Source organism: Danio rerio, chromosome 12 (genome assembly GCF_049306965.1).
Source record: "Danio rerio strain Tuebingen ecotype United States chromosome 12, GRCz12tu, whole genome shotgun sequence".
In the NCBI taxonomy this organism is placed as follows: Eukaryota; Metazoa; Chordata; class Actinopteri; order Cypriniformes; family Danionidae; genus Danio; species Danio rerio.
The window spans coordinates 11,462,587-11,478,597 of record NC_133187.1 but is presented as its reverse complement, the minus strand read 5'-3'; the positions used below and the strand labels follow the sequence as shown (position 1 = coordinate 11,478,597).

Sequence of the window (16,011 nt, the reverse complement as noted above, 5' to 3'; positions counted from 1 at the left end):
CAAGTGATGTGATTTCGCAGGTCAGAGTTCACCAAGCTTGAACGTTGCACCGCAGCAACCTGCGAAATTTAACGCATGACCCTGCGTTTCCGGTCTGACGCATTCGCTTGCGTATGAATGGAAGTCTATGGAAGGAATAGCCCAGTGTGACCGCAGCTTAAGAGATCATTAGTTAGGAATTTATTGTGTGTAGTGTCTATGGTCCATCTGAAAGATAGGAAGCGGTAATGCACTTACTAGTCTGCGATCCACCATTAAACCACAAGAAGAAGTAAAAGAAGAAGTAAGAGATCAGCTGCTTTTGTTTTGCCGTTTTGTCTGTTTGGTGGTGTCCGTGTGTGTTTGTAGCTGTTACTGATGTTGACTTTGAGTGAGATTTACTAATGTTGACTTTAAAGGAGATCTGATCGAGTTATCCGTTGTTAAAGTTTTGACGTGTGTTTTTGCATCTTTAGCCCGCTAATGCTCGATCTAAAAACCTTCTGTGACTTGCAGACAAGAGAAATCTGGAACAACATAGAAAGTCACTTGACAAACATACTTTGCACGCATTTTTAATGTATAGACACATCATAGATATATTCAAATGATATCGCATACAAACTCTGAGCATGCGTCAATAGCGCCGGCACATTTGTACAGTGCTCCCAGGACAAATGTCATTCAACCGCACTAGTTCGCACCTACTATTAATACAGACTCTTACTGCACTGACCATAAGGCAAAGTAGCACCAACTCGCACTCCCAGGCTTATGCTAGTTTTGTTGGATAAAATAAGCAAACAATGCAAAAGAAATATTTCAACGAGATGCTGCGGTGCCAGAAACTTGTATTATTGTCAGCTAAGTCATTCACAAACGAATCGCTCCCTCCACCAGTATGAGAAGTGAAAGCAGGAGAAGGGGTGTGTTTCGGGACACAGACTAGAACAAATCTAACTGGAGGGAGGATAATACATTTACATGCAGGCAAACACACTCTCTTTGTCAGCAATTGCGACCGTGCGGTCACTGATCCAAAGTGATGTAAAATGAAAATTTTCGAAATTTAAAAAAAATATTTGCGTACTGACCACCTGGAAAACTCCCGATCATAGATATATGTGTATGTCTCTGGCTCTGGATGGCTAGTCCTCCATTGCAGCTTGGTCCCACATTTCAAAGCAGCGCTACACTGTACTAAAATGGCGGCTCTATTGATGCATTCCATCCAAAAGACAACAACAGGGCAGGCAACATCTATTGTAAATATCTATGTAGACACACTAGTTAGCGAAGTGCACTAATTTGTATTTTTATTTTTTAGTCAGTGTAAGTTCAGGCGCTTTTGCGCTGAAGACCTTTCGTTTTCATATTGTTATTTTCTTGTTTAGAGGATTGGGAAGGAGATTAAGGGAATATTTTTTTGGTTGAATTTATTTCTTTGATTTGCTAGCACAAACTTCAGTTGCCTTTCCCAGTTGTCTTGGTTCTTTTCAACTTTATCTTATTGTTTGTAAATATATAAATACTGTGGGAGCATTAAATCTTTTGCGGTGTTAATTCGTTGTTTTGTGTTTTTCTCTTGCCATCTTTTTCATCAGTTTATACTTTGGTCATCTCTGTTACACCTTTTAATTCCCTAGACATATTTCCATCAAGGATCATAACACACATACACACACACACAAACACACACACAAACAAACACACGCACACACACACACACACTCACACACACACATCGGTTTATTGGTTTGATGTCACAAACAAAATTTTGTTTCTTTTATATGCTATTGCTGATAGCTAACCTCTATATGTGCAGTATGGCTTTTCTGTTATTAACGGTTTTGCTGGTTTTGCACACATGGTGACAGATTTGGGATAAGGAGTGGCCCAGGGTTCAAGTACAGCAAAGGATAATTCAAGAAACAAAAACACAAAAAATCAGTGTGAAACCATGTTAAAAGCACAAGACCACAATGTGCTTTTCTCTGCTAGTTTGCTTTTGAAAACACTATCTGTTGGGTCAGTTGATAACAAGCTGATATACACACAAGCTGACTGGCTTCTCTTACAGATGAGCATGAGAGGGACATTGAGATTTGCAGAAATGTACACATTGGCTTCTAGTGGATTTATGAAAAGTATGTGCTAATTGCAAGTGGGCCAGTAAAGTATTAGAGATTGTCAAAAAATGTACACAGCAACCTTTAGTGGATTTTTGCAAACAAAAACTGCAAGCAGACATCGCTGTGGGCACATACTTCGTTGTTCCCAAAAATGTAGCCCTGGGCACATGTCTCCAATGAGCCTGTGTTGCATAAATGGCCCATTTCCACTGAGTGGTATGGTATGGTTCAGGATGCTTATATATTATGCTTTTATATATCTTGTATACCATCAGGGCTTGACATTAACTTTTTTGATCTCCAGCAACTGTGGCTAGTAGATTTCAAACATTATTAGCCCCTCTCCTTTTTCACTACCCACAATTTTATTTTTGGGAAAATATATTTCGTATGCATAAATTTGACTTTGACATGCTAAAATTACTTGATTTAGATATTGTGGTATTATGCCTCCTCATTCATTTCACTTTTTTGTGTATGAGCTTACACAATGTGCATGGGCAAATGGACTGTGTCATATTGCAATTAGATTTTATTTCACATTTTTTCAGGGCTCAAAATGAAGGATTTACCAAATTTATCTGTCTTGGCTAAAGATCCTAGTTCACCAGTTAAAGCAATCTTATTGAAAAAAAAATAATAAAATATAATTTTTATTTATAATAATTTTTTAAATAGTTTATAAATAATAATAATAATGATAATAATAATAATAATAATAATAATAATAATAATAATAATTAAACAATATTAATAAAAATAACTGTAAGCAAAAGAAAGCAGGTAAAAAAAAAACACCCCATGTGTGATCATGAAAATATGATCACGCACACACGGTTAATGTTAGAACTGTTAATAATCTGTTCTAAAAACAATTAAAGAGAAAGCAGAGACTGCTGCTGTTTACGAATGAATAAATTTTTTTTTTAATTTTCAACTCTTGAAAGCAGCAGGACTGTGAATGCACAGATCAGATTTTTTTTCCACTCTATTTTAAAGAGAACAGAATGCACCAGTTGCGGTTTATCTAGGCACGATTGCTTAGTGCAAGTAATCACCTGTTCGCACGAGTAATAAAATTCTCATTCGGTATTCACCTGTTTGCCAAATACAATTAGTTTTGTCAGTCCTGCTGCTTTTCGATTCTAAGATCACATTTGGACAAATATTGGGCCATCCTTTTTGTTGAAACCGGCTTTTATAAAAACTACAAAAATATTTTCAACCAGCCAAAGTGCCTTGTGGGAGCAGCTGTCTAACCCACCACAGCTGAAATCTGCCTGCATTTGGCGGGTGTCAATGTCAAACCCTGTATACTTTAGCACCTTTTGGGTACTCTTTGAAAAAGGTACCTAGCATGACAAAAGTTGGAGCTGGACGCGCAGCTAATTGCTTTTGGTTTACACAGAAACGTCACTAGCGCATACACTAGCCAGGAGAATGAAAACAAAAGAAGTGGCATTTTTAAATACACAGCCGAGAGATTACATAGTAATAATATATACATATAATAACGAGCCATTGTCGACCTGAGCTCAAACAAACCTTGTCATTGTCTTGATTAACACCCACATAGTCAAGAAGAACCTAATCTGCTGTGTCCTGTTTTTGTTTTACGAGGCCATTTTAACGTGCGAGCGGTTTCACTTTCTCCAGAGAGCTCACAATCGCTTGCTTGTGCGTTTATATTTAAAATAACAAACTTCTTAAGCAGGTATGTGATTATTGAAGTGCTTATGACATCTGATTCTTTCAGAAAAGGATAAATGCGAGATCAAAGCACGAAAAAACAAAGCAGAATGACGTTGACTGAAACTTTCTGTCGCACCATTTTTGGCAGTGGAAACACAAGCCTGATAAAGATGACCCATACCAACCCGCACCATACAGTACCTCCCAGTGGAAACTGGCCATAAATGGTAGAGGAAACACGGTACAATCTAAAGCTGAATTTGTTAGTATAATGTTTGAAATGAAATGCATTTGTTCTTGGAATAAATCTGTATAAGTGGTGGTTTACCTGTTTGACAATTGTTTAGTCTGCAGGTGAACCATTAACACCAATCTGCAGCTCTTTTTTTTCCTTTTAAGAATGCATCTGCTGTAGTTCAAAGGCATCGGAAGGCATTCAGTGGCTCAGATTCATTTATCTGGGAATGTATGTGAAGGAGAACTGGTGAAGGCAGGTGGGCTGTGACCAATGACCCACCAGAAGACAAATGCTTTTAGCAGGAGGGCTGCTGACATTTATGTTTCATGTGGTAATGGACGATGACCCACAGGGGTCAAGGGTTAACCGTGCTGAGAGTCATTCCAGCACAGTGGACAGCAGTTGAAACTTGAGCAAATCAAAACAAAGAACCACGCTGAGCCAACAACATGATAGCCAGTGTTGTTTTAGAATGATTTATACTGTATATTTTTACTATATATTTTAATTGAAATTTTTTTTTCAAGACTTCACACTTAGCTGATGCTTGGTCTAGTAAAGTTTGGCATGCTGTCCTAAGAGAGAGCCCTGAGCTCAGAGGATCCACGAGCCCGGGGCTCCCTCTGGTTTAGTCAGGAGGGAGAGAGAGGGGAGTCTTGAGCTCAGGTAGGTCTCGAGACCTCCCCTGATATTGGAGAAGGAAACAAATCGGAGGAGTTTGGTGGATGGAGGGTTGTGTCAAAAAACAGGGATGACTAAAATAAGGAAGGCAGACTATTTAAATGTGTTTGGGTGTATCTGATTGGATGGTTAGTGAGTGATGACGATGGGACCAGCCATGGTGAATCATAAGCACAGGATCCTCTCGAAATTTGTTTATAAAACTTCATTTAATTCATTTGAAATATAATTTTTTATTAAAAAATAAATAAGGACTTATTAGGTTAATACAAAAGTTGTAAAGACCGCTTGATTTTGTTAATGTACACTGTAAAAATAGCTACAGTAAATTTTATGATTGTTTTTCTTTTCATTTGTCTATGCTTTTAAATGTGACCTTGATCTTTCTACCATCAAAGTTTGACTTTTATTGACTTTTTAAAGTAACTTTTATTTATTTTAATAGTTGCAAAAAATAATATAAAAATTAAAAATATATACAAATTATTAAAATATATCTCAAATAAAACAAGTAATACTTTCTCCAGACAAAAATAGCATAGGAAACACTGTGAAAATGTCCCTAATCTGTTAAATATCACTTGAGAGATATTTTAAAAAGATTTAATATTACACAGGGCTAATAATTTGCCCTCAGCTGCATATTGTTTTTCAACTACTAAAACAAGAATAATACGTACTTTGATAAATTGAACAACGCAATTTTTAACATCAAAAGTCGATAGAGAAGAGAGAAACGACGCATAATACAATTCATAATCTTAAATACAGAGAACAAAACCTGTGAATTACAAAATACAGAACCTGGTAATATCAGGCACTGTGGCTTAGTTGTCCAAAGCACCTGTATCGTAAACAGGAGATCCTGGGTTCAAGTCCCAGCAGTGCCTTTGGGCAGCTGGTGGTTGTGCTTCTATTAGAGAAGTATGATTTATTTCGTTATAAACTAAAAAATCATGAAATGATATAACTTTGAAGCATAATGGATAAAGCAATAAATAGAGTTAAACAAACTCTTTTCCCAGAGATGGGTTGTGGCTGGAAGGGCATCAAAAACTTGCTGGATAAGTTGCCGGTTCATTCCGCTTTGGCGACCCAGGATTTATAAAGGGATAAGCCGACAAGAAAATGAATGAATGAGAACCTGTTAATCAATGGATATTGTTTTACAGTCCATCCTTCACCTTTAGTCGTCCACAGAAGATAATACTGGTTTAAAACATCCAGAGTGAGTACTTTTTTTTTTTTACTAAACTTACTAAAGTTGCATTTGTAAAAATAAAAACATGACTATGATAGATTAAACAAAGGATTTGGCATTGACAGGAACAAAAGACAGAGGGGTGAAGAGAAAGAGAGACACCAGCCTGGAAAAGAGTAGATGGCCTGAAAGTCTGCCAACACAGAGAGACAGAGAGAGACAGCCAGTGGAGATGGTTATGTAATAGCCACAAAACACTGAAGCAGTGTGATCAAAGACTTGTGGTGCGGAAAGAGGCCTGAAGCTCACACAATTAAACAGATGGACTTCCTAACATTAAATATAGAGTAAAATACCTCAGACACATATACAATTTGGACAACCCATTGGAAATGTAACAGTTTCTCCAAGACAGCAATGTAATTATGGTAGTCGCTCACTTCCAGAATGAAAATTCTGTTATCATTCACTCACCCTCCATCCAAACCTGTATGAGTTTCTTTCTACTTTACTGATGAATACAAAAGAAGATTGTCACCATTGCCTTCTATATTAGGGAAAAAATACTATGAAAGTTAATAGCTATGTTTCCGTACACCTATTTTTAGACAAACCAGCAAGCTGAGCACACTGTAAAACATCTGAAATGTTGTTTTGGTCATTCTAAAACACCTTAACCATTTCAGTATTATTTTATTAATTACCTCAAGAATAGTCAAGAGCATCTGTGCTCCACGTCCCACACCTTCAAATGCCACCATGCATTCACTGGGTGTCAGGATTGCTTTCTAAGTCGCAAGTCATTTATTAAATAAAGAAAAGATTGATGCAGATTCTCCTGCTGCAGCAAATTCCATTTTTACTGTTGATATTTGGCAGCAGTTAATCAGGAAGTGAAAATTGTGTTCGCCTTGATTCAGTGGATTGAAACGTGCTTCATTCGCACGTCTTTTATGCGGTAATGAAGTTTTGCGCATAAAGTTGATTCACATTTATGGATGGAAACAGCTAATGGTGATCATCAACTGGAAGTAAACTACTAATTTAAACATAACTAACCACTTGAGAAGTGGTTATCAACCCATGGGCTGTAATCAGTGGCGGACATGTAATTAAGTACACTTTTTAGTTAAGTATTGTAATTAAGATTTACACTTCACTATTGTAATTTAGTACATACATGAAGTATCTGTACTATATCAGAGTATTTCTTTGGGAAACTTGAACTTTTACTTCATTACATTCCAAAAATATATATATACTGTACTACTTACTTTACTAAATATCATAAATTCATTAATTTCCTTTTCAGCTTAGTCCCTTTATTAATCAGAGATCACCACAGCGGAATGAACTGCCAACTTATCCAGCATACATGTATGTTTTACACAGCAGATGCCATCACCGGGAAACACCCCATGCACTGATTCACAGACATACACTATGGACAATTAGCTTACCCAATTCGCCTATACTGCATGTTTTTGGACTGTGGGGGAAACTGGAGCACAAAATACTGGTTTAATTGTATTCAAGGTTAATTTTATCAATTAACCTGTTGAATTGACAAACAATTTATTTGTGAATTGGAGTGACATCTGCTCACAAGTCACCAAACCGATTCAAACAATCCATCCAGAGTGAGTCTCCAGTGATTGACTGAAGTATTCACTGATTTTACAAACTGATCTTTATGGGGTTCACCCTCTACATGTGATTTTTTTTTTTCTTTGAATTATCATGAATTATTAGTAGTTGGTTTTGATAACTTTTGGTTATCTGACTTTCTTGCCAAATGAACATTCATCAGTAGTTGCTTATTTTTTAAGGAAAAGTTCACCAACAAATAAAAATTTTGTCATGTTTGCTTATTTCGTGGTTCCAAACTGTTTCTTTATTCTGTTGCACACACACACGCACGCACGGACGCACGCACGCACGCACGCACGCACGCACGCACGCACGCACGCACACACACACACACACACACACACACACACACACACACACACACAATATTTTCAAGTAAAATGAAAAGATTGATGTAGCAATTGACTTCCATTGTCCTCTATTGAGTTCCATAGTAAAAAGTAAGTAGTAAGTAGTAAGTCCAAAAGCAAATACTATGGCTGTCAATGGTTTAGGATTTTTAATTTTCATTAACATAACTTATTCTGTGTTCAACCAAAAAAAAAGAAACTCATAAAGGTTTTAAACAAGTAAAGGGGGAGTAAATAATCACACAGTTTACATTCTTTGGGAGAACTATTACTAATTTTACAACTTAAGTAAACTAAAAATCAAGAACTTTTTTTTTTTTTTTTTACTTTTACCCAAATGCCTAAATTGTGTCCACCTCAGGCTGCAACCCAAAACTCAGTCCAAGGTCCAACTGGGTTGAGACTAGTTAGTTAAAATGACAAATATATTGACTTATTAAAAACTTCGGTAAAATTAGAAGATAATATGCTTTCATTGACAAAAGTTGCGTGTGCAAATCCATCTGTCTCTTCTTAAAAATCTAAACCAAACCAGCAGATGACAAAATGATAAGACCGTGTGACATGTCATCATTCCCAAAAACCATAAACACATTAACTTAATTTGCAGTAAACAACACACACCCACTTCAATTTGTAATTAAATGATATTTTTGACAAGTTGATGTCTAATTCAAGTCAATTTGTGCTAGGTTTGTTAAAAGTATTGACTTCAGTACCTATCAATACTGGAATTTTAAACACATTTGAGCAGTATTAAGCATTCTTAAACACTGCTGATTATGCAGATATGACTGTGATTGGCCTTGAAGATTTTTTATGATCTCACACGTTTTCATTTAATTTTCTAATGTTACATAGACGGTTATGTTTAGGGGGAATAACATACCAAAAAGTGTCACTTTCCTATGAGGTTTGGGTCCTGAATGCTCTTGTATTTTATAAAAAAAAAATTGTAATTTGTGTTTAAGGGGGAGTAATTAACAACAGAATGTTAATTTTTAAATGAACTATCCCTTTAATTATTAGTCAACATAGCAACTAAGCTATATTGTTTTCGGATGACAAATATCCTATGATGCTTTCTTCCCATCCATTGTCATTTCTAAAATTAATTATGTTAATAGATTTCACAGCTAAAACTTTGATGAATATTTCATGATTTCAGAATGGATTATGTATAGCCTAACAGGTGTGCAAATAATCCCTAAAATGCTTTCTCTCACTTCGATTCATCATAATCTCACAGCACTGAATCTCTTTATACACTGGATACACTTTGTTTGTTACACTGACAGGATTAGCAAGCACAAAGAACTGAACACTGAAATAAACAAGCAGTGAGTGGATAACTTGAACACCTCTGATTGGTGGCTGTGATCGTACATGCCTGTGATTGGCTGCACTGCTCAACGCTGCATGAAAAACATTATTGATAGAATCTTTTGCTGCTCTCTGAAGCACAAACGCAAATAAACAATGGAGTATTTGCCAAGTATTTTTCACCAGCATCAGATGGGGCCCCCTGATTCATTCCCCAAGCCCCTGTTGTGTTTAAAATAAATAAATCATACGGGAAAAATATATGTATATTCATTATTTAAACAAATACCAAAATTATAAAGCAGAGAAAACTTGTGTGTGTCTCAGTGTTTGATGAAGATTGTTATTTATTTATTTATTTTTTGCATTTAGGTATGGGACAATAACCGCTTTCAAGGTTTACCGTGGTTTGGAAAAGTCAAGATTTTAAAACAGCTAAACATTTCTGTTATACCGTTCCTAAGGTATATGTAAGGGTTTATTTGTATGTGTTTTTTAAATGTGCTGTAAATCTGTGTTTTTTAAAGTAATGAAGAGAGCAGAAGTCAATAATTTATTTTAATAATTTATCCTGACATGTTTATTGGTGCGAAATATTATATATGTTTCCTAAAATAACATTTTGTTTCACAGACAATTTATAAATAACTAATTTTAGAGCAGTAATCACAATACCGTAATACCGTGAAATTATATTTTTGTCCAAGTTTATCATATTTTAAAATAATGTATATTTTCTTGTGGGCTTAGTCCCTTTATTAATCCGGGGTCGCCACAGCAGAATGAACCGCCAACTTATCCAGCAAGTTTTTACGCAGCGGATGCCCTTCCAGCCGCAACCCATCTCTGGGAAACATCCACACACACATTCACACACTACGGACAATTTAGCCTACCCAATTCACCTGTACCGCATGTCTTTGGACTGTGGGGGAAACCGGAGCACCCGGAGGAAACCCACGCGAAGGCAGGGAGAACATGCAAACTCCAAACATAAACGCCAACTGAGCCGAGGTTAGATGTGAATTAATTTAGCTAAACTGCTACATGTTCATCTTCCGTAAATATTACCAATGATCCATCAGGTAATGTTTTCCCCCTCTCTCTTTCTCTCTGTTGTTTAAGAGCTGTGAACAAATATTTTTCCTTCACATTCAATAATGCACAACGCATCAGCCTCCGGCAGCTGGATTAGTCCAAAAAGGCGCAGTTCTTTTTGCGGTTGAGTCTGTTTTAGTTTGGATCATAATCTCACCACAAATTAACTGCTCCAGGGTTCGTTTGAAAGCGTACCGAGACCACCTCTTCAAGGAGGTCTGGGTGTGCTTTTTTGGTTTGCTTATGGTGTGCACTCGGGTACGAATGCTACATTCATAACTGCCTAAAAAAAAAAAAAACACCAAGAGGGAAAACAAACACTAGTGCGACCGAACTAAACAAGGCAGGTGTAAAAGCACCCTTAATGACGAGATATGCAGTGATAAGCAATTGTGCTGTTTGCACCAAACGAAACACAACAGAAATTTAAATAAAGCCATTCATAAGCACAATAAAACGGTAACCAACAAAATGGTAAGGTTTATAATTAAACTAATACATATTAAACATCTTTAACATTATTAAATGTACATGCTGAATCACTGATACGTGTTGGTTTGCACAGAGTCAGTTCTAAAGTTTAATTTCAAATGGTTTATTTGTGAACTATCTGCCTCTGCTTTCAGTAGTTTGGCAATAAATGTCATGTAAAATGGCATTCAATCTCACATTATAGGCATTTAGCACTAAATAAAGGTGTAACTAAAGTGATCACTGTCAGTTTTCTGTTGTTCAGCTGCAAGAAATAAAAGTCGTTTCTAAAATAAAAATTTCAGGTGTTGGTTAGGACAAAAATCTCTTTTTAATATGGAAGATATTTATTTTATCGTGTGCTGTTGCTTTTATTTAGAACACGATTTAAATCAACCTTTGCTGGTGTCATCAATCTGGCAACCTGCTTGCGTGTGTGTTTTTAACCAGTGGTGCAATGCCTAGTTCAACCACTGGTTGTCAAACTTACATACTGCACCTTTAAGAGATGTAATGAAAAAAAAGTGTAATTGGCTGTGATTGGCTTCATCGAGTAAAAGGCATTATAGGCCAATGGGAATTTCAGAGAAGTGTGCAAAGTTTTCAGGTTTAAATAATTCAAATCTTTCCACACCTAAAAAAAAATCTTACAATTTTACCTCTTAGGCAAAATTACCATCAGAGCTTTTTTTTAGTGTACAGCCACTCAAAAGTACATCAAATAGAAACCTTTGCAGAAGTCTGCACTCTTTCTCAGACTTTTAGAAGGCTTCCCAACAATGTATCAAACTGAACAGCTTTGCCAAGACACCAAAGGCAGAGATCCTAATATGAATCTTAATGAGAACATGAAGTTTCATGAAATATGCAAGCGCAACCACTAAGCAATAAAATCATACACTGGAAAGCCGCATAACAGAGGAGTGGATACACACAGGCTAACGCTCTCATGTGTGTGGGATTTATGACGATTAGATGCCTTTTCATAATGTTGAAGAAAGTGACTTTAATAAAATGACCAGCTTCCAGACCATTAGTTCTTTGCCTTCCAGAGATGACTCAGATGTTGGAAATGAAAAGCTAAGCTTCTATTGAAAGATCTGCTGTTTTAAAGTCTGGTGCAAAATGCATTGGCTGTTCTAGTATAACGACCAAAAAAGACAATACACGGGTTTATTTACATTGACCAAAGTAGGGTTCCAGAAGGTTCTGAGTCTGGTTCCCTCAAGGTTTTTTTTCTTCACTCCCATCAGGTGAAGTTTTTTTTTCCCTCTCCGCTGTCGCCACTGCCTCGCATGGTTCAGGATTGGTAGAGCTACGCATCGTTGAATTTGCTCTTCAGTGTTTGAACTCTCAGTAATGATTAAATCACACTGAACTGAGCTAAACTGAACTGAACTGAACTTAAACACTAAAACCTGAACCACACTGTTCCAGTTACTATGACCATTTATGTGAAGCTGCTTTGACACAATCTACATTGTAAAAGCGCTATACAAATAAAGCTGAATTGAATTGAATTATGTAAGCATTGCAGAGTTTTCAAAAGGGGATGTAAACTTCTGTCATAACCAATTTCATGATCTTGCTTACTTGCGCACCAAAGTACACTACATCTGAATTTCATCTCTGAAAACTTCCTCAGAGATTTTACACTTTGATTGACTTTAATGATGGAATCAATTCAAGTCTAATGAGGCAACTTTGGAAGAAGCAGCTCAACCTGAAGCATGTCTTGCGCAGGATGTTTCTCAGTGGAGAGTTTAGCTAATGAATACAATCAGATGCTTTTAGATGCTTTTTCCTCAAACAATAAATGCTTCTTGACATAATGATGAAAACACAAACCAACCAAAATGTTTAACAGTGGCTCGCAGTACTATATTGTTCACAGACAGATACTCGTCCTCAGGACAATCAGGGTATCTTTTGTCCAATCCATTTCCGTTTTCAAAAAAAAAAAAAGGAAAATGAAGAAAACGGCCATTTTTCAGTTTTTTGTGTGCTCACAAAAATCGGAAAAAAAAATAAATTTTGGTTCAATTTTTTTTTTATGGTATGAAAATGGATAAATGACTTCAAAATGCATTATAAACATGTAGGCGGTGCTGAAACACCCATTTTACTCTGATTGGTCAACCAAATCCGAGCTCGTGATGTAGCCCTCAAAATAAGAGCCCTCTGTGGACCAGCACCCTGGCTTTTAATTATTATTATTTGATCATATATAAACTAAGTTTTATTCTGTCATTTGATCAGTTAGCAGGCTTACATCCACGACTACATCTTTGACGCACGTGCTGTAAAGATATAAAGTATAAAAATATTTTAGTTATTGCACATTCGTCTCATTCTGTAAATGATGCATTTTAAAAACTCATTAATAAGGACTAAGCTATTAATAACTGTAATTCTCCAAAATAAAATATATTCTCAACATATTTGTGTGTGTGTGTGTGTGTGTGTGTGTGTGTGTGTGTGTGTGTGTGCGCGTGTGTGTTCATATACAGCCATATGGACACCTATACAAATTATAGGTAATATATTTGTAAAGGTAAAATATATAACATAATAAATAATATATTTATATAACATAATATAACATATATTTAAACTTGCAATATTTTGACATGTACAGTATGGCATTTTATATATGTAAAATGTATATGAACTATTATGTCACATGTGTAATTTGCATATATTTCTATATATCTGATTTCTATTTTGGTGTTACCATCAGTCGGGTCCATCAGGTTCAAATATAAATCACAGTGGTGTTTTCATTATTTAAATCTTAGAAAGAAAGTGATTGGGCTTTCATACATACAGTACAGTAATGTCAAATATGAAAACTTTGTCTGTAAAAGTGGTACATGGAACAAAGAAACAATAAAATTGGACTAAGGGTGAAATCTATATATAATGTACTGCAGTTGGGTCATCTTCTGTGGTAAATGATGTCATTTGATCTATTCTGAAACTTTCATCATCTAAACATGTAATATTGTACATCGTTTTCTATGCATCAATAGTATTGCAGCAGTTATTTGTCATTTTGAGTGCTTGTATAAGTTTATAATAACATCATGTTAAGTAAATGAATACGCATTTATTTCAAATGTAATGTTTGAGTTGCATTTTGAAATGGGATTAATTAGATGTTTATTTGTATTCTATTGAAAAGGTGATCTCAGTTCAATGAACAAAATATCTTTGACTTGAGTGTATTGTATTCAAGCATTTTAAAAAAAAGAGTTAAGCGTTTTGCAAAAACTTGCCATTTTTGGCAATGGGTGTGAATTTTGTGTCTATAGAGTTTTAAAAATTGACACCAGAGTTCTGAAATTTGTGGATTGTAAAAAAAAAAAAAATTCAGAGAACTTAAAATATTAATTAAAGGTTTTTTGCAGCATAATGAGTAAATTAAACACACCTGTTTAAGTTTGATAACAAAACTTGGTATTCCAAGTAATGTCACGTTAAATTAACTTAATATCTTTAGTAATGACAACAGCAGGGTTTCCAGTGTAAAAAATGTATCTTTCTTGAAGAATTGTTGGATGTTTTGACAAGAAGCAAGACAAAAAGAAAAGCATTTTTGCAGTGTATGTTAATTTATGTAGCGCTATGGTCTTGCGAGACAACATTCAGTTAGAATTTATGTCCACACATGTAGTTGACTTGCCTGCAATGATTTACATTGAACAAATTACTTGATGGCAAAATACATTTCTTTGTTTTATTCCCACTAGTGTTCATTAACTGTAGTTGGAAGCCATGTTGGGAAAAGTTCTCTTTGTGTTTTATAAAACCCATCACAAAAAAAGGATTGAACAAACATGATTGTATGTAAATGTGCAGGGGTAAACACACTTCTAGAAGAATGAACAGTGTGCTGTGTACTCTTCCCGCCACCGGCCTGTGCTTTGCCTGAAGTGAAGAACAGTGTTAACTCTTGCATTAAAGACTAAAGTAACAAAAGCAGATCACATGTGACGCGACAGCAGGAAAAATGAAGATAGCGCTCTCTGTCCCTATGTGAGACCTGTCTCAGGCACATGTGTTTTTATTTACTGACGATCTTCAGACAGACCTCTGGGTCTCGGGGTCATCAATCAAATGTCTTTCAATCCAAACAGAAAAGCAGATGAGAGACAAAGGGAGGAGACGGAGGGGGGTGAGGAAGGAGGGATTGGAGTTGACCTGGGTCCAAAACCCTCGATAAATCAGGACCAAACAATAACAAGCGCAGCTTAATGTGGCCGGGATAATTCATCAACTCAGCACGAGCTGAGACCGGCCCGCACAAGCCACTGTGGGAAGATGAGATGTTGCTTATCTAAAAGATGAACTAAGTGTGTGTGTGTGTGTGTGTGCGCGTTTGTGTGTGTGTGTATTCATAAATTAAACAATCTTCAAAAAGCACCTTTTCACATCAGTCATTTTTGAAAGAATCAAATGAGTAGACCAAATAATGAGACTGGCCAAAAACCTGGCTTATGTTTGGGTCCATTTTAGGTCTCATAAGTCATTTTATTCCATTCACAGTGTTTTTGAAAACCTGGATCCAGATCAAATGATATGATATATATTATAATACATAAACAAGTAAATAACCTCTACTTTTGAGTTCATTCTCTCTTCTGTGTCTTCATTTCATTCATATAGCAAAATGAAACTGAACAACACACAATGAAAACTCAGCTGTACACATTTTGAGGTAAAAATACTGTATGCTACACAAACAATTATTTAAACTTCTTATTTGTTATTTTTGCAACAATGATAATAACAACTAGGGTTGTTGCCAGTGTTTTTGATGATGATATAATTATTCTTTAGTGACTGCCAGATTCTTTAAATAAGGTTTTTAAAAATGTCCAGTCATCTGCAAGGGAGGGCTAAGGGGACTGTGGAAAAATTTACATTAAAAAGTACATAATAATTATATTCATTTAAATTAATATTAGAATAGAATAAATAATCAAACATTTTAAATAAGCAACATTTTTAAATAGAAATAAACACACATTAGTATAAAACAATAAAAAAATGGATAAATATAATCTACATATTTTTTTAAACAATTCAAACAAAATGATAAAATAATAGATGGTTACAGTTTTGAGGGCTCGTTTGTTGACTTTAAGTTACATTGCATCTACATGGCAACTAATTCTCAGTAGATTATAAGTA

At 35.6% G+C, this 16,011-nt stretch overlaps 1 protein-coding gene and 1 non-coding gene across 5 annotated transcripts in view; one reads left to right on the top strand and one right to left on the bottom strand.

Moving 5' to 3' along the window:
* Positions 1-16,011, bottom strand: part of raraa (retinoic acid receptor, alpha a) — a 324,831-nt gene that overhangs the window by 233,002 nt on the left and 75,818 nt on the right. The window lies entirely within an intron of this gene.
* Positions 5,539-5,612, top strand: trnat-cgu (transfer RNA threonine (anticodon CGU)). The gene has a single exon. It is a non-coding gene; the product is annotated as a tRNA-Thr (tRNA).